Genomic DNA, 24,186 nt, shown 5'->3' on the forward strand with positions numbered 1-24,186 from the left:
TTACATTGACCCAAATGTTCTAAGTGGTATCATGCTAAGTCTTGTCTTAACTCAAGTGACCTAGGAGCTCCAAGCACCCCAATCCTAGCTACTGTCTGTCTACACCAGCCAGTGCTGTTTGGGTTTTATTTCTCCCAGTGCTTCAGTTGTAGCTCCCATAGGATGGAAATTCTTAACCGTATCTCACCTGCCTACCTAATACACCGGCAACATTAACCTACATTCTGTTCATGAAAAGCCTGAAACCCTCACGCACCTGTGCCTTCAAACACACCCCTTCTTCTCACTGGGATGGCCTTTCCCATATCCTGTTTTGGGACCTAATTCTTTCCTTCCTTTCAAAATGCATCTCAGGTGTCATCTCCTCGAGGTACACATTCCTGGTGCTCCCAGGTCAACTGGCTCTCAACTTGGTCTCCTTAGTATGTACCTCTAGGTTCTGAACTTTTCTCACCATCAATATTTTCATAAATACCTGATTTTTCTTTATTTTCCACTAGAATTTATGTTCTTGAGGCCATAAATATGTTTCATTGTAATTTTTATTCACCATATGTATTTCAGGATTAATCAATAAGCTTTGTTTGTTCATTAATGATTTTACTTCTTGTCAGTAAACCTGTTCATGAATATTATCCTAATCATAGGAATAATAATTAAGTAAAAAAGAAATAAGTGATAACCTACTTCTAATGTGTTCTGCTTAGAGCCTTAATTTCCTTATGTGCACTGTCTCACCAAATCTTCTTAACAATCACTGCAAAAGGAATTATTATGAGTCCCATTTTACCTGTGATTAAACTGGGATATTCAAATAACTTGCTTGATGTTTCATATCAAGTAAGCAGCTGAACTGGTATTTTAATCTAAACACCCATTAAACTAATAATTGGTTGAAACCAGCAGAGTTCACTTAGAATATGAATTTTGACATCTTCCCTTGTAAATATACAATTAATTATTGAGACATTACAAGTGCTGATGAATCAGTTAATAATTTTCTTCTTACATAAGTATTTTGTACTTAGAAAAAGTATATCACATGCAATCTATATTCAGATGTCAAGTTATAGCTGCGCTTTCATCAGATGAATCAATGTCATATTTGTTTCCTGGATTAGCTGTGAACTCTGTCGGTAATTAAATTGCATTTAATCAATTTGGGAGAGAAAAACCATCTGTCAGGTGTGTGAACCTAATTAGCCACGGTGTTTTGAATGGACCAGTATATAATGGTAGTGATTTTACTATCAAGAGTTACAATTCAAACAAACAAAATTTTATCATTACACTTTATGTGAATCTCAACAGCTCATCAAAAGTCTATTTCTGGGAAAATCTTCATACTTTGGCTTGGAAAATAACATTTTATGGGAGATTGCATTTGAATGAAGACATCTGTAGTGGGGCTAGAATTTATAGAATGCCTCTTATGGAAGATAATAACCAGATCATCCAAACACATTTGCATTGGATGCATATCCTGGGCATGACACACATTTGTCGGGCACCCCTGTAGTAGGTACTGTGCTGGGTGCTGTAGTACTCAAGGATGAGAAAGATACTGTCCCTACATGCAGTGTTTTATAGTATAGTCCAGGGAGGTAGTTTTGTAGATTAACAAAAGAAATCTAAAACTTCCTGAGCTCTATCTATCAAGCTCGGTTCTAAATCTTCAGTTAATCCTCACAGTCTGCTCACAGTGGTTATTTCTATTTTACACAAAGACACTCCAGTTGATGAGGGCAGAGACATAATAACAAGAGAGAGAGAGTCAGCAAAGTTGGCTTCCAAAAGGCAATCAAACCTTTGAAATAATGGTGAATTTTCTCATGTGGCACTGAATTAGATTTTACTATAGTGCCCAAAGTCATAAAGGTTTACAAAAACCCTTTGAACAGAAGCATGAAAAGAAGGCACTCTGCAGAGAAAAAAAAAAAAATTTATCACTTAGAAGGGAAATAAGTGCAGTTCCAGAATTTTCACAGATTATTTTTTAACAGAAAGAAGAGAAGTATCTAGACAACTGGCATGTAGATGATTAAATCTGAAATTTACAGGCTGAAATTTTATAATTTCAGACAACGAGACTAAGATATTATGGAGTCAGAACTCTACTGTAAAACAAAAAATGACTTACTTGACATATGAGAACATGTATAAGGTAGGAGGAAAATTGAGGCAGTAGATGACAAAGTGATAATCCATCGAAGGACATGGAACTCTGGCGTTAATTATCTTCAGTCATCTGAGCACTGCTTTGCCTACAGGAAGAATTACAAATTCCCTTGCATGGTCTGTAAGTCTCTTTATGTGTAACCTCTGGCTCCCTCCCCAAAGAATTGCTGCCTCCCAGAAATAACTGAATGTCCTAAAGCTAAACAGTAAGCTATTTTTTTTTTGGTGGACAATCCATTGTTCTTTCATTCATAAGAACTACTACGATTTATAGAATAATGATTATGAAGAATTATACAAGAGGTCAATTGAATGTCTTGAACAATTCACCATGAGAGCTGCAAGTATGCCCATATTTCCTAAGACCACAAAGCCAAGGTCACTTTTAGGTATCATTATCCCAAAGAAACAAAGTTTTTATCACTTCAAGAGTTAATGCCAGCATTTGCAGTGTGCAAGATTCAACTTCATGCCTCAGCAAAATTACAAATGGCATGGCATATTGATTTATGAATAGACAAAACTTGGAATACTAAGTCTGCAAATCTCAGGGGTCTACTCTATTACAAATGACAACTGAACATAATTCCAAGCAATCATATTCCTTGAAATTTAAAGTCAATACCTGTACCTTCCACAACAAGAACTGGTATTTGTCTGTGTTGACGGCATCTCACTACATCACAACGGTGCTATCACTTACGGACTCACTTTGTGAAGTTACGGCTTTCCTTTACAAGACAAGACACTTATGAATGAGAAATGTAACCATTCCAAAATTTTGATCAAAGGAAAGAGGTTCTGTCAACAAACATAACGGGGGAAAATCTGAGAGACCAAAGCATATAAATGGAGTCAGGGAGTGGAATGAGGGGAGTCTTGGACTTGCAGAAAATGGGTCTGCAGGGACCCTGGCTTATTTTGTATTAGGTTGAGATAACACAAACATATCCATGGACATCATTCTTCACTCCCTCAAGGAATTCTATTATTCCAGGTTCTTCTTTTTCATTAAATAAATCATTCAAATTATATAAGTGACCTAGAGCAGGGAAAATGTTGTGTTCAAGTCCTCCATCTCTGCCTTCATCAGCTCACTTCTGGGGTTCCCCATGGACAACTATGCTCTCAGGAGCATTAATGAACTTTAACTGGACCATTGGAAAGTCTTTTCTTCCTTGATTCCATCATTAACATAATACATAGACCAAGTCCTCGAATTCCATAATCCCTCAGTAATATCATATTCGACTCAGCTCTTCTTCTAAGAAGAATGTAGCAGACACCGTGTAACATTGATATTTATATAACATTTACATAACATATACAAATATATAAATTGTTTATATAACAAATTTTGCATAACATCTATGTAAATATTATTACATATTATCTATGCTCCATAATTCTTAAATATTATTATCCCCACTGAAATATAAAAAAGTAAAACAAATTACATAATTGCTCAGGGTTTATCACCACATAGCAACAGCTGAGAATCAAGTGGCTGTCCATCTGATTTCAGTCAGTCTACTTAATTACTCTATGTTACTCACTCTTGTGAAACTGGTTTGAAGTGATATATTCCCAAAAGACTGGCCCACACTCTATGTTTGAAAAAAAGTTGAACTTTTGGTGCTGGAAAAGCAGAGAATCACTCTGTACTTTATTCCATTTATGACCTGAACTGGAATGCAGAAACTTCTCCCTTCTGCTTGTTTGCTTTTTTCTCCATTTTATAAATTTTGCTCAAAATTTACTCTTTCATGGAAACCTCATTCATCCATTCCACAATTTTATATTAAATCAGTTCTTTGTATTGGGGAATGTGTTAGACACTGGTCATGCCTAACAGTGTGTAAGATGGACTCTGTCTTGTCCTCACAGAAATTTCAATTTAGAAAGATTAAGTATAGGGGTGAAGAAATAACTTTAAAATATATATGTATATATATATGCATGTATACACATTTTAATTATTTAATCAAATTATACTATATTTGGTTAATAATTTTGTGATCCTCTCTTACAACCCCAATATTGGATCTACAGAATTTCTTTAAAGACTCAATCCCATACAATCCTATATCAATTAATGATATAACAGCACTGTTTACAATGCCCTGTTCTATGCTCAGATCATTGTTGTATCCAAATTAAGAAACATTATTGTATGGAAAATATTTAAAATCAGAGTAACAATAAAGCATATTTTGTATAAGAAAGAAGAAGAATTCAAAATATATATAAATGAAATATATATGTAACAATATGTGTTTATTATATAAAATGAAAAGAATTATATTCTTTAATTATATTAAAAGAATATAAGTAAACTAATAAAATTCTTAATTATAAGCAGCAGAAGGAATGAGCTTGAGGCTTCTTTGAGCATACATTTTTATTTATTTATTTATTTATTTATTTATTTATTTATTTTTTTTTTTGCTCCCAAAGAGGTTTTATTTCATTATTTCAATTGCATTTTTTAAATGTACTAACAAAACAGTAACAGCTCGCGTAATCTGCATTGTTTTTCTGTTTAAGTGATAATTGTCTAGTATTGAATTTAGCAGTTTGCACAGAAGGCTTAAAAAATTACTCATGAGTTAGAATACATTCAAAATTAAATTTCTTAGAATTCATAAAATGTCTATAATCTTGGTTATTTTATTATTGCTTTCTAAATTTATCTTGTTCAATACCATAATATGTATCAGAAAGGGAAGTCATGTTTTACAATAGGGAATTAACTTTGTCAGTTGCATTTGTTAATGTGTTTAATTTTTAGTTGTTATTGGAGAGAAGTAGTATCATTGATTTATCACATAGACAAGACTTCATTGTTCTGATCCATTTTCTTATTTTCACTGGTTTCAAGATGTACTCAGGTATCTGTTTTTTTTTTTTTTTTTTTTTAAACATCTTTATTGAAGTATAATTGCTTTACAATGGTGTGCTAGCTTCTGCTTTACAACAAAGTGAATCAGTTACACATATACATATGTTGCCATATCTCTTCCCTCTTGCATCTCCCTCCCTCCCACCCTCCCTATCCCACCCCTCTAGGTGGTCACAAAGCACCGAGCTGATCTCCCTGTGCTATGTGGCTGCTTCCCACTAGTTATCTATTTTACATTTGGTAGTGTATATATGTCCATGACACTCTCTCAGCCTGTCACATCTCACCCCTCCCCCTCCCCATATCCTCAAGTCCATTCTCTAGTAGGTCTGTGTCTTTATTCCCATCTTGCCACTAGGTTCTTCATGACCTCTTTTTTTTTTTTTTTCCCTTAGATTCCATATATATGTGTTAGCATACTGTATTTGTTTTTCTCTTTCTGACTTACTTCACTCTGTATGACAGACTCTAACTCCATCCACCTCATTACAAACACCTCCATTTCATTTCTTTTTATGGCTGAGTAATATTCCATTGTATATATGTGCCACATCTTCTTTATCCATTCATCCGATGATGGACACCTAGGTTGCTTCCATGTCCTGGCTATTGTAAACAGAGCTGCAATGAATATTTTGGTACATGACTCTTTCTGAATTATGGTTTTCTCAGGGTATATGCCCAGTAGTGGGATTGCTGGGTCATATGGTAGTTCTATTTTTAGTTTTTTAAGGAACCTCCATACTGTTCTCCATAGTGGCTGTATCAATTTACATTCCCACCAACAGTGCAAGAGTGTTCCCTTTTCTCCACACCCTCTCCAGCATTTATTGTTTCTAGATTTTTTGATGATGGCCATTCTGACCGGTGTGAGATGATACCTCATTGTAGTTTTGATTTGCATTTCTCTAATGATTAATGATGTTGAGCATTCTTTCATGTGTCTGTTGGCAATCTGTATCTCTTCTTTGGAGAAATGTCTATTTAGGTCTTCTGCCCATTTTTGGATTGGGTTGTTTGTTTTTTTGTTATTGAGCTGCATGAGCTGCTTGTAAATCTTGGAGATTAATCCTTTGTCCGTTGCTTCATTTGCAAATATTTTCTCCCATTCTGAGGGTTGTCTTTTGGTCTTGTTTATGGTTTCCTTTGCTGTGCAAAAGCTTTTAAGTTTCATTAGGTCCCATTTGTTTATTTGTGTTTTTATTTCCATTTCTCTAGGACCTGGGTCAAAAAGGATCTTGCTGTGACTTATGTCATACAGTGTTCTGCCTATGTTTTCCTCTAAGAGTTTGATAGTGTCTGGCCTTACACTTAGGTCGAGCATACATTTTTAAATAGTTTTGCTACTGTACTACAAAAATATTTTAGCTGTTTAAAAAATTAAATTATATGTAAATCAAAAAAATGAACATAACTTTAAAAAAGAACATTTTTATATCAAAATATTTTAATAACTATAGGGAGGAAATAATTATTTCTGGTGATCTAAAACATAAACTACATTTATGACAAGTGAGTAGGATATACACTAAGGGGCCAAAGAACAGTAACATTAAATTACACTATATATACTGTAGTCTCATTATTATTAGAACTATTGGTATCATTATTTTGATATTATTTTTATAGTGTATGGTAAAGCAAATTAGTGATTGCGTTACAGTTATAGTATAGAGAGAAGAGCTACAAATATAGTACTAAAAACTTATGCCAAATCTCCCCAACTTAATTGGAATTTTTATTACAAATTTAGGATTTTCTAAAATTATACGGTTTGTACTCACAGAAAAGACCTAGAAGCCATGACACCCAACAGCAATGAATAGGAAAGCAATAATAATCCTTAAGGCCGCCTTTTTTTTTCTAATCATATTTCTCCACTGAGAGGAACCAGAGCTTGTCAGAGAAATCCAACTCTAGTCTGGATGGGGGATGAACACAGGGAAGTTCTGCAGTGCCCAGAAAGGATCATCTTAGGCTAAACTCTATAACCAGACTCACCAGATTATAACAGGCCACACATGGGACCAGTCTGCTAGTGGGATATGAGACTGGTATAAGCGCTTGCCCATAGGGTACCCTGGGCATTGGTCTTGAGTGGGAGTCTGCAGCCATACATCAGACAGCTCAGGTGCAGGGAGATAGATGCACATGACAGGTATGGAACCTGCACTATCGTAAGGGCCTCATTTCTGAGAGAAGCTGATATCTCTTGCAACAGCTCTACAAACATAGATCCCATGGTCTCTCCAGAGAGATTCAGTCCCAAGAGTGACCACACCCAGGGAAGCAACAGATACAGCTTCCTATCATATAATTACTAGTCTCCGAGGCTAGATGCAGTTTGCCAATGAAAGGTAATTTTTACTATTAGCAATGTCGCTCAATAACTTACCTTCTTTATCTGTTTTCAAGGATACAGAGCTAAGAAGTTAACCGAAGTTCAAATCCTCATGCAGCAGGGGAAAGGGTTTTATTAACATTTTGCCCACGGAAGTATTCAAATATTAATGCTGTTTAAAAAGTAGAAAAAATAATAATGGTTTATCACTATTTGAGATGACTATTATTTTATACTTTAATCTAAAAGTTGGTAATTAAAAGGAAAAAAAAAAAGGTCTTTATCCATGGAATCCAAGTAGTACCAGCTATTAAGAATGACAGCTAACAAATGTAGGCAATTCAGCTTATAGCATTGGGATAGTAGAAGTTTTCCATTCTTCAGGAGAATTCATTCAAGGCAAGGGTCATTGATAAGAGCTAAAATCATCAAGTGAAAGAGGATGGGGGAGTGGACACTTGCAGGATTGTTGAAGGTGGTCATCAAGAGGACGTGACTGTTGGACCCCGGCAATCGGAGGCTCCTCACCCTTCCTCTGTACTTGGAATGTATGTCTTCCTACTGTCCCCACAGTTGGAGCTGTTTCAAGGATACAGCCTTGAGGGAGTAATGTGATGTTGAGACCATCTGGACAGTATATGTGACTGAACACAGTTAAGTCCTCTGTGTAAACTTTAAGATTCTGGCGGGCGGGTACTGAGATCTACTCACACGTAAGTTCCCTGTTTATGAAGCCAGCCACCCCCCAATCTGGAGAGACTGCCTCTTTCTTAGGTCTCTCCTTGTCCTGCATGTAAGGGCGCCAGTTTCAGATCTCACCCGGGAAGCTCCGAGGTTAGGAACCAACAAAAGTGCATAAACATCACCCACAGAGGACTTGATATTCACAAGGACTCACTCCTCTACCATGCAGGGGTTTGTGTGTCCTCATTGTAACCCAGCGGTCAAGTCAGTCTAAGGTTCCTTGCCCCTTATCCTTAGAGGGGAATTATTGTATGTTCAGCATGTCTGGGGAAGGAGATTAAACTTCCGTGGTTCAGCCCTTCCTTCTCCACCCTCATGGGTTTATTACAGGTAGGAGGCAAACATTCCCTGTTCCTCTGAGTTACATTCTTTGCAGAATAAGTTTAGGGAAGGCTGTCCTGTGGGTTTTCAGCAAAGTGCATGACTAGATGGGTCAATCTAATTTAGAATGCAATATTAACATGAAAGCTGGGCAGCGTATTTGTCCCAAGTGTTTCGAAGAAGGATTAGTCATTTTATTAGGACTTCTCCATTTGTTCCCACAGACCAACTCCTTGCTCTCTGCAGTCTGTATTGTGTTAATTGTATGCATTGTGCTCACCGCTCCTTAGTGCTCTAGCTTCCAGCGGGTTCAGCCAATGGTGAGTTTTGCAGGAAATCAGAGAAAGGGCAGGATAATGAGGTGGAGTATTTATTTTCCTAGAGGTTTCCCAAAGTAATGCTTTGGGCTGACTTCTTACCTCTACCAAGGTCACAAAGCTGCAAGAAAATTGGGATTTCACATATGGATACTTGCTGGTTTTGGTATTGCTACACCTTGTGTCCTGGAATTTTGATAAATTCTATTATATGAGATTGCTATTAAAAAAGAAAGCCATAGTATGTTTAGAATCATATATACTGTGTTATTGGACATACTTCTTAAAGAAGAGATGCCGTTTTGACTAGGCAGCAATGGAAACTGACTCTTGTGCTTACAATTGTAACAGTGTGATGCTTGGACAAGTTCTTTTGTTTTTGATTTTTGAAACGTTTTCTAATTAAACGTTACTTTATTTTTCAAGTTTTAAAAAACAAAACTTTGAAATAAAACACTTAGGAAATAAAATTAAAATTTAAAATATTGACAACATTCCATCATTATTAATTTCACTAATAAAATTTTTATTTCATTTTGTTTTTTCTGTGCATATTTTACATAGCTGCAAAACTTCCATATATTTCATTGTATCTTTCATTGTATCTTTCTTTTTCTCTTATCATAATAGAACTCATTCTGCAAATCAGTTGCAAACACTGATTGGCTAATGGCTATTATTGAGAATATGTGCTATAATTTACTTAAGTGTTACCCCATATTTTGACATTTTGGTTACTTCTGATATATTGTTAGGTTACCTAGCTCTTCAATAAGTACTTTTCTATATCAATTTTGTTTTATATTTATAATTATTACTGCTGATAGAGTACAAATAGTATTTATTAACTAGGATAAATTAGTAAATAGAGCTCAGCCATCCAGAAATACTGTATAAAATAGAACTTCCTAAATCAATAATTATAAAGCCAAGCTGGAATGAAAGAATGGGAAGGGGGGCACAAAATCAGGGTGGAAAGATCTGGCTGAGGCCGTGGGAGATCATAGCTGGGGAGCAGCCATTTCAGGACAGGCTCATCTCAGAGGCAGAACTGATGTTACTGACTGTCACCTTTCCCGATGCTCCTGTGTGCCTTTGTTAAGTTTATGAACTGTAGATTAGAAAATGGGTGTGTCAGACTGTTTAACTAAGGTTCTTTTTATAAAAAAAAACTTTAACCATATCTAAACACCATCCTGGGGATTTCCCTGATGGTCCAGTGGTTAGGACTCTGTGCTTCCACTGCAGGGGGCATGGGTTCGATCCCTGGTCGGGGAACTAAAATCCCCCGCATGCCGCGAGGAGCATCCAATAAATAAATAAATAAATAAATAAATAAATAAATAAATAAATAAATAAACACCATCCTGCACCAAAACATCTGCAGCCTTGCCACTCATCTGATGTGGGTCAAGGGTCAAAAGACTGGTCTTCAGGCTACCTGGGCACCTTGTAAACTTGCAGCTCATTCTTGAAGCAAATGCTGGCGCCTCATGGACGCTCATGGGCCTGCAGCTGACCACTGAGATAAAGCCTGGGAGAGGGCTGTGGTTGCCCAGGACAGCCAGGACTGTATTGGCTGGGAGAAGAGTGAATTTAGAAGAGCTCGTTGGATCCCAGAGGAGCCAAGGATATGGGTAAAAAAGCAGGCATGAGAGCAGATGCCAAACTGCAGAGCCAGGCCATGAAACATGGAACAAGAAATGAAGGCAAGGCTTACAGAAGGTGATGATGTGGTAAGTGGGTGAGTGAGTGGATGAACGGATGGATAAGACTCAGGGCCAGTCATTTAGGACAGACTGTGTGAACTCTGAAGACAGTTACGTATGACATATCAGACTCAAGGACAGTCCTGAGGGAGAAGACACCTAATTTCAGATGGACGTTGCTTCGGGGAGTGCTCTGTGAGTGGACAACAGGGGGGCATGGGCGGAAGCCCCTCCCCCACATCCTCTCCATGTCATGCACTTAATCATGCACTTACCTGCTTCATATTTCAGCCTTATGTGCTTCTACACGACTGAAAAAGGCTCCCAAAACAGCAACTGAAATGTTAGAAGAAAAAGTGGAAATTCCAATATTATCAATATTAATCTTCTTGGGCCACTGTAACCCAGAATTCTACCTGTGTCCTCTCTAATTCCCTGAGTGTGGGTTCCTTTTCCCAGTAAGGAAATGCAACCTTCTTTCCTATTTATGACTCCAAAACAGAAGAAGAAAGATTAATTATATGTAGACCCAAGCATTCTCAGGGCCAGACTGTGAAAATCAAAGACATTTGCATTTGCCGACATTTCTTCTCATATAGAAATATTAAAAATTCAATCACAAAACACTTGGAATCATTTGTGTTTCCTAAGTGTCTCAGTCTGTGAATGTACCTCCCCAAAACCTTACTTGCTTTGCCATTTAGAAATTGAATATTTTCTAACTGTAAAAAATGTTAGAGTGTTTCAGGATGTTTTGTGATTTAAAATAAGATTTTCTCAAGATAATTACCCTTCATAATTCTTTTACTCTATTCTAGATATGCAAAAGCAGGCTTTTAGATGGAGGTTTCTGAACTTTTGTTCAGAAACTATACAGCACATTCACCTGGAATGTCTGTGCATTTTAGCTGTGACATAGGTGATACCTGTTTCTTATCCATCCATCTCTACCTTATCATTCAAAGCACTCAGTCCCTGTCTTTGCTGCTTAGAGGTGACACGCCTCTGCCAGAAACACCGAGGGTGATCAGCAGGTGCTTCACTTAAGGTTCATGGGGAGAGTTCCAACCCAAAGTCCTTGGCTCAAATGCACCCAAATGACATTCCATCCCAGGCAGCCCAAGCCTGGACTCCTCTGGGATCCTGATGGGACAGCCAGGGCGGTGTATGGCAGCCCTAATGAACTAATACAGTCATTAATGTTTCATGGGCAGTCTTCCTTGGCAGTATCCCTTACCTGTCTGGACACTAGGCTAAGAGAGTTTTTATCATTTCTTAGTAATTTTCCAGTTGCATTTTGTATTTCAGCTTATATCCACAATGTGTTTAATACTGTAATTCCAGTGGAATAATCTTTTTTTTTCTCTCTAAATGATGTTTACAGTTTTAGTTGTTGATTTTTCTAGTTGCTACTCAATTTGATCCAAAGAGGTCCTTTTTACACTGGGTGCTCTGCAAAGCACTGACACTGACATGGCACATGCCTGCCATCTGGAAAAGTAACACATCATTCTCTCTCTCTCTCTCTCTCTCTCATCTATCTCTCAAACAAGGAGTTTGATTACATTAGATGTGCTGCCATAGACTTGATTAGGAAATTTCAAAGTTCTCTAAAGTATACAGTTTTCTAGGGTGTCAATACAATCTCCTCTTCCAGAATACAGAAAGGCTTTGCTAATATAGTTACTTCCTATATCTCACTATCAAATATTTCCTAGTTTGCTATGAACTTTTCTATGAGAGCATTTGTGTGGCATACAAGTTTTTCAGCAAATAGGTGTAGATTTTCTTAAGTGAAGAATAGGAACACTGTAACTTTGATGGCTTCTGTGATTTTCTGTAATCCAGACAAAGCTAAATAGTTGCACTACTGTGATATTATTTTGCTCTCAAAAAAAAATTAAATAGTACCCAGGTGTTATGCTGAAGAATCAAACTTCAAACATTCTGGATCCCTAAGAGCCATTTGTTAGATCCACCTAGCTGAAACAAGTGATTTGATGAAATATGGAGAGACAAGTAAACATCAAAGAGATTTCAAATTGCAGGAAATTGTAGCTCAATTATGTTTATCATAATTTCAAAATCCACAAGAGAAAATCAAAACACATGGATATAATCATACATTTTAGCTGTTAGAATCTCTAGAATAGTTATCCTTTTTTTGTGATAAAAAGCAAATATTTGGTATGACTATATTTTTGTAAAAATAGGCATATATACACAAAATTTATACAATGGAAATTAATGCTCTTAAACTTTGGTCACATCTCTATGTTGCATGGAATTCTGGTGATTTCTTTATCTTCTTATCCTGATTTATTATTTGCCTACAGCAAAGTACTGTCTCTTGTGTAGTAATATTTTAAAGCCTGTACAAAACAATAAGAACCAAGTAGTGTTAATTAATTAATTAAATGAGCACAGACCCAATGTGATTAAAGTTACCCAATGGAGGCATTCACTTGGGCACTGTATCATATTATCCATGGGACCCTGTATTGGAGCAACTTCAATGAAAACCATTTGTCACAATTTAATTCAAAGCTCTGAAATATACAGGTACTTTCAAAGTGCCACTTAATCTTGTGAAATCTTTGCCTCATAAGTAATTCTGGATATCAGCAAAAATTTAAATACAAGGATGTTCTGTTCACCAACACTGTTTAAGTTGGGACAATTTGAATCACCTTTAATACTCAACAATGATGGAGAGGGTTGAGAAAGTAGGAATCACTCATGGTAATTTAAGGTATTACAAGCATTGCAAATTATGTCATAGAAGAATTTTTAAAGACACAGAAAATTGAAAAATAGGGTTTTTAAACATTTTGTTTTAAAATAATTACTGATACACAGGAAGTAACAAAGGTAGTACAGAGAGATTCTGTATACTTTTCACCCAATATTTCCCAGTGATTACTACTTAAATATACATGGGATAATATCAAAACCAGGAAACTGACATGAATATAAATGTACATGTATTGTTCTACATCATCTTATCACATGTAACAGCCACCAACACAAGATATAAAACTATTTCATCCCAACAAACATTTCCTTCTTGCTGCCCCTTTATAGTCAACACCCACACTCTACCCCCCACACACTGCTGCCATCCCTTATCCCTGGTAACCACTGATCTGTTTTCCATCTCTATAATTTTGTCATCTCAAGTAGGTTATAAAAATGGAATCATATAGCATGTAAAGTTTTGAGATTGGCTTTTAAACTTGGAATAATGCCCTTGGGACCCATCTAAGTTGTTGCAGGTATCAATAGTTTGTCCCTTTTTACTGCTGTGTAATATTCAATGGTATGAATACCACAGTTTAGCCATTCACCTACTGGAGGACGTTTGGGTTGTTTCCAGTTTTTCACCATTACAAATAAAGCTGATATGAACAAAATTGTGGAAAATTCCCTCGGATTCTTTATTTTATGACAGTTTCTTTTTTTATCATAAATGGCTGTCAAATTTGTGAAATGCTTTTTTTTGCATTTGATCATATGATTTTTCTCTTTAGCCTGTTAATATAATGGTCTACATTGATTTTCAAATACTGAACAAGCCTACATTCATGAAATAGTCATAGTGTATAATTTTTGTGTGCACATATTATAGCTTAATTATATTTGCCAATATTTTTAAAAGAATTTTTGCATCTATATTCATGAGTGGTACTGGTGTGTCATATTTTCCTTTTATACTTTGTATTTTGGGATTTGTTGTATGTTGGCAATATTGACTTTGTTAGAAGGAATTGAGAATTGGTCCCTCCTCTTTTGTATTTTCTGGGAGTGACTGTGTAAAATTGGTGTTATTATTCAAATATTTTGGAGAATTCTCCAGTGATGTCATCAAGTCCTGGAGTTTTCTTCTTTGGAAATATTTTTAACAATTTACCTTAATTCCAATAGGGCTATTCAAAGTATTTATCTCAAACTGAGTTAGTTGTGGTAGTCTCTGCTTTTTGTTTCTTCCTAAGTTGTAAAATATATGTATTTAGAGTTGTTCATAGTATTCCCTTGTTATCCTTTTGACATCTGCAGGGTGTGTAGTGATATCCACTGTTTCATTCCTGATATTAGTAGTTTGCATCTTCTACTTTTTTTCTTGCTAGATTTTTGTCAAATTTATTAATTTTCTTAAAGAATTGGCTTTTTATTGTATTGTTTTTCTCTACTGATTTTCTGGTTTTAATCATGGATTCTTTTGAAGCTTACTTTTAAGTTCTGGGTGTTTAGATTTCCTCTCTTATTTCTGTTGTTGATATATAGTTTGCTTTCTTGTGTTCAGAAAACACATTGTGTATGATTTCAATATGGAAAATTAGTTGAGGCTTGTTATAAGGCCCAGGACATGGTCTATCTCATTATATATTCTGTTAGCATTTGAAAAGAGTGTGTATTCTGCTCTTGTCAGGAAGAGTGTTCTCTAAGTGTCAGTGAGATCCTGTTGACTGATCAAGTGTCATTGAGTTCTTCTATATCCTTAGTGAATTTCTGTTTAGCTGTTCCATGAATTGCTTACAGGAGTCTTGAGGTTATCGACTATAATTGGAGATGTGTCTATTTCTCCTTTCAGTTCTATCAGTTTTTGCTTCATACATTTTGCGAGCTATTGTTTGGTACATACACATTAGGACAGATATGTGTCCTAATCAACCAAGAAGTTGATTCTTGGTTGATTTATTATTTTATTATGGTTGATTTATTATTTTATTATGTAATTTTCCCCTCTCCCCTTGAAAATTTTCCTTGCTCTGACATCTCCTTTATCTGATATTAATATAACCACTCTTGCTTTTTGTTCATTAATGAGTATGTTGTATAACTTTTCCTATCATATTACTTTCAAAGTATCACTATACACTGCCTCATTATATTTGAAATGAGACTTTTTGCCAATAGCATATAGTTGGGTGATTTTTTTTAATCCACTATGCCAATGTCTGTCTTTTAGGTGGTGTATATAGACCATTTACATTTAATGTGATTTTTATATAAAAGGTGTAAGTATGCCTTTTTATTTTTTGTTTTCTGTTTGTTCTCCCTGATATTTATTTGTTTTCTTTATCCTAGCTTCCTCTGAGTTACTTGAACATTTTTTCAAATTCCATTTTGATTTATGTATAATGTTTTTGGATTTACCTCATTGCATAGTTTTCTTAGTGGTTTCTCTAGGTATTATAGTACATATACATGTATAACATCACAATCTACTGGTGTCAAATTTTTTCCACTTTAAATGAAATGCAGAAAACTCACTTCCCTTTACATGTTTTTTTTCTTTTTTTAAAATTGAAGTATAGTTGGTTTGCAATGTTGTTTTACCCTTTACATTCTTTTAATCTCCCTATTTATAATATGATTTGTGTAAATATTTCCACTGCATACATTGAGAACTACATCAGGCAGTGCTATAATTTTTGCTTTGACTTCAAACATAATTTAGAAAACTCAAGAGGAGAAGGATATTATATTTACCCATTTAAAAAAATCCATTATTTTTTCTTTCTTCATAATGTCCCAAGATTCCTTCTTTGATCATTTCCTTTCTTATTAGAAAACTTCCTGCAACCATTATTTTAGGGTAGCTCTGTTAGAGACAAATTCCTTAGCTTTCCTTTTTCATAGACTGTCTTGATTTCCCTTTCATTATTGAGGGATTTTTTCCCCACTAGATATAGAATTCTGGTTCTATAGTTCTTTTCTTTCAGCACTGAAAAATTTTGTGCCACTACATTCTGGTCTTTATGGTTTGTGATGACAAATCCATTGTCATATGAATTGTTTTTCCCTACACCTAATGCTTCATTTCTTTCTGGATGCTTTCATGATTTTTTTCTTTGTCTTTAGTTTTCAAAATTTGATTATGATTTGTTATGAAATGTTTGTTAGGGTTTACCATGTTCATTGTTCACTCAGTTTCTTGACTCTGCAAGTTTATGTCTTAGAATAAACGTGGTAATTTGCAGCCATAATTTCTTGAAATATTTTTAGCACACTATCTTTATCTTCTCCATCCAGAATTCTAAGGATGTGAATGTTAGATATTTTGTTATACTGCCACAAGTTCCCCATGATTTTCTTAAGTATATGTTTTCTCAGTTGTCCAGATTGGGTGAATTCTGTTGTTTTGTCCTCAAGTTCACTAACTCTATACTTTGTCCACTCCGTTCTGCTATGGGGCCCATTCAATGAGTTTTTCATTTTGGTCACTGCATTTTCTAGTTATAAAATTTCCATTTGGTTCTTCTTTATATTTTCTATTTCTTTGATGATAGTTTCTATTTCTTTGCTGAATCTTTCTATGTTTTCATTTGTTTCAAAAATGTTTGTCATTGCTTGTTGAAGCATTTTTATTCCTTTAAAATTCATGTCAGATAATTCTAACTTTTGTGTCATTTCATTCTTGACATTTGTGGATTTTTTTTTTCTTTTTCACAATGAGATCTTCCTGTTCTTTTCTATGTCATGTGATTTTCTATTGAAATCTGAATATTTGGTTATTATATTATAAGATTGGATCTTATTTAAATCTTGTATTTTTAACAGGCCTCTTCTGTCACAACTCCAGTGGAGGAAGGGCAGGATGCTGCCTTTTTACTTACATGTGAGACAAGGCCAGGTTTCCAACTGGGCTACCACTAAAATCTGGGCGAGGAGAGGATCCTTATTCCAATGGGCAGTGGTGGGAAGCTCACTTCTCCACTTGAGCTCCACTTTAAGCTCCCTACTACATCTCTGGTGATACCACCCTGGCAAGGAGTTATAAGAATGATGCATTATGCCTCCCTAATATGCCTCTACTAACCCCATGGAAAGAGTTAGCCTTATTACTTCTGAGTGATGGTGAAAGCCATGAAGCCCCTCTAGGTCTCCTCTGACACCACCCCATTGAGGAGGGGTAGAAGTACCTCATAATCACTGGGTGGGGCTAGTGGGGCAGGCTTCCCACATAATTACCATTGACACACAGGTATGGTGTTTTCTTACTTATCAGTGAGATGAAAATCCCTGATCCCGAGTGGGTCTGCTCTAATACCATCCAATACGGGTGGTTACAGTGCCTCATTATTGCCTGGTAAGTGAGGAAGTCTAGGTTCTCCACTCAGTCTGTTCTAGTGAGGGTGGTAATGGGACTGCAGGTTTTTGTGTGTTGGGCTGGAGTAGAGTGATTATTTTCTAAAAGTTGTCTGTCTTGTGAGGTGTCTATTTCCTCATACTGTGACTAGAGAGAGTAAGTTTAATCTGGAATTTTTATGTTTGTGCTCACTGAATTTTCCAGGTTTCTGGTATCACTGGTACCACATAGGGAGGTATAAGCCAAAAATCAAACACAGGGAATTCACCATGATGTTGTTCCACATGTCCTGGGGTCCCTTGTCAGTCTGCCCTATTTTCTGACATTACAGAATTTTTTTGTGATTGTTTAATTGTAATGTCCAGGATTTTTAAGCTGAAATTGGAGGCAGAAATAGGGAAAATTAAGTATACTCTATCAGCTCAGAAGCAGAAATCTCTATACAATATAGTTATAAGAACTATGAATGAGCAAATGACTGAGGAAAGGGTAATAGTGATAAACATAACAGCATGTGGAGAATGGCCCTATTCCTATTAAAAGGTTATATATGATATATCATAGGTTGTTTACACACGTATATGTGTATTTACACATACATACACACATACATGCATAACTACACACACAGGAGTTATAACCGAATTTTAACATTTTTGCCTTGATGTCATATGATTGCAGTTTTTATTTTTCTTCAGTATATATTTTCTTTTTTTTTTAACATCTTTATTGGACTATAATTGTTTTACAATGTTGTATTAGTTGTTGCTGTATAACAAAGTGAATCAGCTATAGGTATACATATGTCCCCATATCCACTCCCTCTTGAGCCTCCTTCCCACCCTCCCCATCTCACCACTCTAGGTGGTCACAAAACACTGAGCTGATCTCCCTGTGCTATGCAGCTTCTTCCCACTAGCTATCTATTTGACATTTGATAGTGTATATATGTCAATGTCACTATCTCACTTCGTTGAGCTTACCCTTCCCCCTCCCTGTGTCCTCAAGTCCATTCTCTATGTCTGCATTTTTATTCCTGCCCTGCCCCTAGATTCTTCAAAACTTTTTTTTTTTAAGATTCCATATATATGTGTTAGCATACAGTATTTGTTTTTCTTTTTCTCACTTACTTCACTCTGTATGACAGACTCTATGTCCATCCACCCTGTTACAAATAACTCAATTTTGTTTATTTTTATGGCTGAGTAATATTCCATTGTATATATGTGCTACATCTTCTTTATCCATTCATGTTTCAATGTACACTTAGGTTGCTTCCATGTCCTGGCTATTGTAAATAGAGCTGCAATGAATATTGTGGTACATGACTCTTTTTGAATTAAGGTCTTCTCAGGTTATATGCCCAGTAGTGGGATTGCTAGGTCGTATAGTAGTTATATTTTTAGTTTTTTGAGGAACCTCCATACTGTTCTCCATAGTGGCCTTATCAATTTACATTCCCAACAACAGTGCAAGAGTATTACCTTTTCTCCACACCCTCTCCAGCATTTATTGTTTGTAGGTTTTCTGATGATGTTCATTCTGACCAGTGTGAGGTGATACCTCATTGTAGTTTGGATTTGCATTCTCTAATGATTAGTGATGTTGAGCATCCTTTCATGTGTTTGTTGGCAATCTGTATATCTTCTTTGGAGAAATGTCTGTTTAGGTCTTCTGCCCATTATTGGATTGGGTTGTTTGTTTTTTGGATATTGAGCTGTATGAGCTTCTGGTATATTTTGGAGATTAATCCTTTGTTAGTTGCTTCATTTGCAAATATTATCTCCCATTCTGAAAGTTGTCTTTTCATCTTGTTTATGGTTTCCTTTGTTGTGCAAAAGCTTTTAAGTTTCATTAGGTCCCATTTGTTTATTTTTGTTTTTATTTCCCTTACACTAGGAGCTGGGTCAAAAAGGATCTTGCTGTGATTTATGTCATAGGGTATTCTGCCTATGTTTTCCTCTAAGAGTTTTCTAGTGTCTGGCCTTCCATTTAGGTCTTTAATCCATTTTGAGTTTATTTTTGTGTATGGTGTTAGGAAGTGTTCTAATTTCATTCTTTTACATGTGGCTGTCCAGTTTTCCCAGCACCACTTATTGAGGCTGTCTTTTCTCCATTGTATATTCTTGCCTTCTTTGTCAAAGATAAGGTGACCATAGGTGCATGGGTTTATCGCTGGGCTTTCTATCCTGTTCCATTGATCTAGATTTCTGTTTATGTGCCAGTACCATACTGTCTTGATTACTTTAGCTTTGTAGTATAGTGTGAAGTCAGGGAGCCTGATTCTTCCAGCTCCGTTTTTCTTTCTCAAGATTGCTTTGGTTATTCGTGTCTTTTATGCTTCCATATAAATTGTGAAATTTTTGTTCTAGTTCTGTGAAAAATGCCATTGGTAATTTGATAGGAATTGCATTGAATCTGTAGATTACTTTGGGTAGTAGAGTCATTTTCACAATGTTGATTCTTCCAATCCAAGAACATGGTATCTCTCTCCATCTGTTTGTATCATGTTTAATTTCTATCATCAGTGTCTTATAGTTTTCTGCATAAAGGTCTTTTTTCTCCTTAGGTAGGTTTATTCTTAGGTATATTATTCTTTTTGTTGCAATGGTAAATGGAAGTGTTTCCTTAATTTCTCTTTCAGATATTTCATCATTAGTGTGTAAGAATGCAAGAGATTTCTGTGCATTAATTTTGTATCCTGCTACTTTACCAAGTTCATTGATTAGCTCTAGTAGTTTTCTGGTAGCATCTTTAGGATTCTCTATGTATAGTATCATGTCATCTGCAGACAGTGACAGTTTTCCTTCTTCTTTTCCAGTTTGGATTCCTTTTATTTCTTCTCTTCTCTGATTGCTGTGGCTAAAACTTCCAAAACTATGTTGAATTATAGTAGTGAGAGTGGGCAGCCTTGTCTTGTCCAGATCTTAGTGGAAGTGGTTTCAGTTTTTCAACATCAAGAGCGATGTTGGCTGTGAGTTTGTCATATATCGCCTTTATTATGTTGAGGTAAGTTCCCTCTGTGCCTACGTTTTGGAGGGTATTTATCATAAATGGGTGTTGAATTATTTTGAAGGCTTTTTCCGCATCTATTGAGATGATCATATGGTTTTTATCCTTCAGTTTATTAATATGGTATATCACAGTGATTGGTTTGCATATATTGAAGAATCTTTGCATTCCTGGGATAAACCCCACTTGATCATAGTGTATGATCCTTTTAATGTGCTGTTAGATTCTGTTTGCTACTATTTTGTTGAGGGTTTTTGCATCTATGTTAATCAGTGATATTGGCCTATAGTTTTGTTTTTTGTGACATCTTTGTCTGGTTTTGTATAAGCATGATGGTGACCTTGTAGAATGAGTTGAGGAGTGTTCCTCCCTCTGTTATATTTTGGAAGAGTTTGAGAAGGATACGTGTTAGCTCTTCCCTAAATATTTCAAAGAATTTGCCTGTGAAGCCATCTGGTCCTGGGCGTTTGTTTGTTGAAAGATTTTTAATCGCAGTTTTAATTTCAGTGCTTTTGATTGGTCTGTTTATATTTTCTATTTCTTCCTGGTTCAGTCTTGGAAGGTTGTGCTTTTCTAAGAATTTCTCCATTTCTTCCAGGTTGTCCATTTTACTGGCATATAGTTGCTTATAAGAATCTCTCATGATCCTTTGTATGTCTGCAGTGTCAGTTGTTACTTCTCTTTTTTCATTTCTACTTCTGTTGATTTGAGTCTTTTCCCTTTTTTTCTTGATGAGTCTGGCTAATGGTTTAACAATTTTTTTTTATCTTCTCTAAGAACCAGCTTTTAGTTTTATTGATCTTTACTACTGTTTCCCTCATTTCTTTTTCATTTATTTCTGATCAGATTTTTATGATTTCTTTCTTTGCTAATTTTGAGTTTTTATGGTTTTTCTTTCTCTAATTGCTTTATGTGTAAGATTTGGTTGTTTTTTGAGATTTTTTTTCTTGTTTTCTTTTTCTTGTTTGTTTCTCTAATTGTTTTAATGTAAGATTGTGTTGTTTATTTGAGATTTTTCTTGTTTCTTGAGTTTATAGCAATACAGTAGGATTGTATTGCTATAAACTTCCTTCTTAGAACTACTTTTGCTGCATAGCTTTTAGGTCGTCGTGTTGTCATTGTCATGTTATTTCTAGGCATTTTTAAATTTCCTCTTTGATTTCTTCAGTGATCTCTTGGATATTTGGTAGTGTATTGTTTAGCCTCCATGTGTTTGTATTTTTTACAGTTTTTTTCCCCTGTAATTGATATCTAATTTCATAATGTTGTGGTCAGAAAAGATACTTGATATGATTTTAATTTTCTTAAATTTTCCAAGGGTTGATTTGTGACCCAAGATATGTTCTATCCTGGAGAATATTCCATGAGCACTTGAGAAGAAAGTGTATTCTCTTGTTTTTGGATAGAATGTCCTATAAATATTAATTAAGTCCATCTTGTTTAACGTGTCATTCAAAGTTTGTGTTTCCTTATTGATTTTCATTTAATTTTATCTGTCCATTGGTGAAGGTGGGGTGTTAAAGTCCCCTACTATGATTGTGTTACTGTCAATTTCCCCTTTTATGGCTGTTAGCATTTGCCTTATGTATTGAGATGCTCCTATGTTGGGTGCATAAATATTTACAATTGTTATATCTTCTTCTTGGATTGATCCCTTGATCATTATGTAGTGTCCTTCTTTGTCTCTTGTAATAGTCTTTATTTTAAAGTCTATTTTGTCTAATATGAGTATTGCTACTCCATCTTTCTTTTGATTTCCATTTGCATGTGATATCTTTTTCATCCCCTCACTTTCAGCCTGTATGTGTCCCTAGGTTTAATGTGGGTCTCTTGTAGACAACATATACACAGGTCTTGTTTTTGTATCCATTCAGCCAGTCTATGTCCTTTGGTTGAAACATTTAATCCATTTACATTTAAGGTAATTATTGATATGTATGTTCCTATTACCATTTTCTTAATTGTTTTGTGTTTGTTATTGTAGGTCTTTTCCTTCTCTTGTGTTTCCTGCCCAGAGAAGTTCATTTAGCATTTGTTGTAAAGCTGGTTTGGTGGTGCTGAATTCTCTCAGCTTTTGCTTATCTGTAAAGGTTTTAATTTCTCTGTCGAATCTGAATGAGATCCTTGCTGACTAGAGCTTTTTGGTAGAAGTTTTTTCCCATTCATCACTTTAAGTATGTCCTACCACTCCCTTCTGGCTTGAAGAGTTTCTGCTGAAAGATCAGCTGTTAACCTTATGGGGATTCCCTTGTATGTTATGTGTTGTTTTTCCCTTGCTGCTTTTAATAGTTTTCCTTTGTATTTAATATTTGATAGTTTGATTAATATGTGTTTTGGCATGTATCCTGGATTTATCATGTATGGGACTCTCTGTGCTTCCTGGACTTGATTGACTCTTTCCTCTCCCATATTAGGGAAGTTTTCAAGTAAAATCTCTTCAAATATTTTCTGAGTCCCTTTCTTTTTCTCTTCTTCTTCTGGGACCCCTATAATTCGAATATTGGTGCATTTAATGTTGTCCCAGAGGTCTCTGAGACTGTCCTCAATTCTTTCCATTCTTTTTTCTTTATTCTGCTGTGTGGTAGGTATTTCCATTATTTTACCTTCCAGTTCACTTATCTGTTCTTCTGCTTCAGTTATTCTGCTATTGATTCCTTCTAGAGAATATTTAATTTCATTTATTGTGTTGTTCATCCATCATTGTTTGTTTGCTCTTTATTTCTTCTAGGTCCTTGTTAAACTTTTCTTGTATTTTCTCCATTCTATTTCCAAGATTTTGGATCATCTTTACTATCATTACTCTGAATTCATTTTCAGGTAGACTGCCTATTTCCTCTTCATTTGTTTGGTCTGGTGGGTTTTTACTTTCTTCCTTCATCTGCTGCATATTTCTCTGTCTTCTCATTTTGCTTAACTTACTGTGTTTGGTGTCTCCTTTTTACAGGCTGCTGGTTCATAGTTCCCGTTGTTTTTGGTGTCTGCCCCGAGTGGGTAAGGTTTGTTCAGTGCGTTGTGTAGGCTTCCTGGTGGAGGGGATTGGTGTCTGGTGGATGAGGCTGGATCTTGTCTTTCTGGTGGGCAAGACCACATCCAGTGGTGCATTTTTGGGTATCTGTGAACTTATTATGATTTTTGGCAGTCTCTTTGCTAACAGGTGTGGTTGTGTTCCTGTCTTGCTAGTTGTTTGGCATGGGGTGTCCAGCACTGGAGCTTGTTGGTTGTTGAGTGGAGCTGGGTCTTAGCATTGAGGCGGAGATCTCTGAGAGAGCTCTTGCTGATTGATATTATGTGGGACCAGGAGGTGTCCGGTGGTTCAGTGTCCTGTACTTGGCTCTCCCACCTCAGAGGCTCAGGCCTGGCACCCAGCTGGGGCACCAAGACCCTGTCAGCCACTTGACTCAGAATAAAAATGAGAAAAAAAAAGAAAGAAAGAAAAATAAAATAATTAAAATAAAAAATATTATTAAAATAAAAAGAAGACAGCAACCAAACCAATAATCAAATCCACCAATGATAACAAGTGATAAAAACTTTACTAAGATAAACATAAAAATCAGAAACTAGTCAGC

This window comes from Eubalaena glacialis, chromosome 8 (genome assembly GCF_028564815.1).
Source record: "Eubalaena glacialis isolate mEubGla1 chromosome 8, mEubGla1.1.hap2.+ XY, whole genome shotgun sequence".
In the NCBI taxonomy this organism is placed as follows: Eukaryota; Metazoa; Chordata; class Mammalia; order Artiodactyla; family Balaenidae; genus Eubalaena; species Eubalaena glacialis.